Here is a 1,499-nt window from a genome sequence, read left to right as displayed (position 1 = left end):
GTGTTTCAATGTTCTCTCCTGTGAGTTTTCCATTGATTATTCGGAAGTTGTTCTGTATTTTAGATGGAATATCAGTTTGTTCCTGGGAGCATGTCCCTCAGCATCCACTGATTCTGCCAACATTCTTTTAAATATATTCTTATTTATTTCAGAGAGGAAGAAAGAGGGAGAGAGAGTTAAAAACATCAATGATGAGAGAATCATTGATTGCTTGCCTTCTGCACACCCCACACTGGGGATCGAGCCCCCAACCTGGGCATGTGCCCTGCCTGGGAATTGAACCCTGACCTTCTGGTTCATTGGTTGATGCTCAACCACTGAGCCCCGCCGGCCGGGCTGATAGCTAAATCTCTTATCAATGCTGAGAGATGGTGAAAGCCTTCAGCCTGGTGGATGCCTTACGATTTTTTTAAAATATCTTTTATTGATTTTTTACAGGAGGAAGGGAGAGGGATAGAGAGTTAGAAACATCGATGAGAGAGAAACACCGATCAGCTGCCTCCTGCACATCTCCTACTGGGGATGTGCCCATAACCCAGGTAAATGCCCTTGACCGGAATCGAATCTGGGACCTTTCAGTCCGCAGGCCGACGCTCTATCCACTGAGCCAAACCGGTCAGGGCTGTCTGCCTTATTTTACTGGAAATTCCATCGGCATTTTCCAGGTCATGGTGGCTACTGGGCCTGTAGGAAACAGGGCGTGTGTTGGCATTCACAGGGGACCTGTCCGCGGGAGGGGCGCTCCCTCCTGCCCCCCAGAGCCTGTGAGGCCCGGAGGAACAAGACCCGAGCCCCCCACCCTCACCCTCACGTGTGGTCGCCGTGGCGGTGAGTTCCTCTCAGGGTCACAGGGAAACGTCTGCCAGGCCCCGTGCCAGCCGACACCTCGGGGTGAGGGCGTGGGGCCTGCGCAGGCGGGGCTGGGACCGGCTCCCTGGCCTGGAGCCACTTCTCCGAGTCCCATGACAGCTGAGCCGCCGTGGTCCCAGCCTCGCGGAGGCCGCAGCCCGCTGTCCGCTGGAGGTTGGGACACACTTCCTGCCCCCCCTTTGGCAACGCCGAGCGCGCGTGTACCCTGTGGTTGTCCCGGAGGCAGGAGTTGCTCAAGGAAGACCGGTGTCCGTTTGCACAATCCGCGCTGCGCCCACCGCCCAGCCCCCTCTTCCCTCCGCCCCTGTCGCCGTGGGTGAGACGGGCGGCTGATAAAAGGCGGGAGGCACAGAGTTGTCACCAGCTGCCTGTTGCCAAGCCGACGCCATGGCAGGTTCCGTGGCCTGGACAGGTGAGTGGGCATCGTCGGAGCTGGGGAGGTGCCTGGGACAGCGCACTGGGGGCCCTGCGAGCGGGGCCACCCTTCCCACTGCCCCTTTGCCTGCGGGACCCCATCCCCATCCTTCGGTTCCCGGGGTATCAGCCCGAGACCGTCTGTCACAAGGACAGTTTCCTCAACCGGCTGAGACGAGCCCTTCTCCTGTCCCCAAAGCCGCTCAGAGCGGCCC

The sequence above is a fragment of the Myotis davidii genome, unplaced genomic scaffold, assembly GCF_000327345.1.
Source record: "Myotis davidii unplaced genomic scaffold, ASM32734v1 scaffold609, whole genome shotgun sequence".
NCBI classification, from domain to species: domain Eukaryota; kingdom Metazoa; phylum Chordata; class Mammalia; order Chiroptera; family Vespertilionidae; genus Myotis; species Myotis davidii.
Note: the sequence above shows the minus strand (reverse complement) of the source record.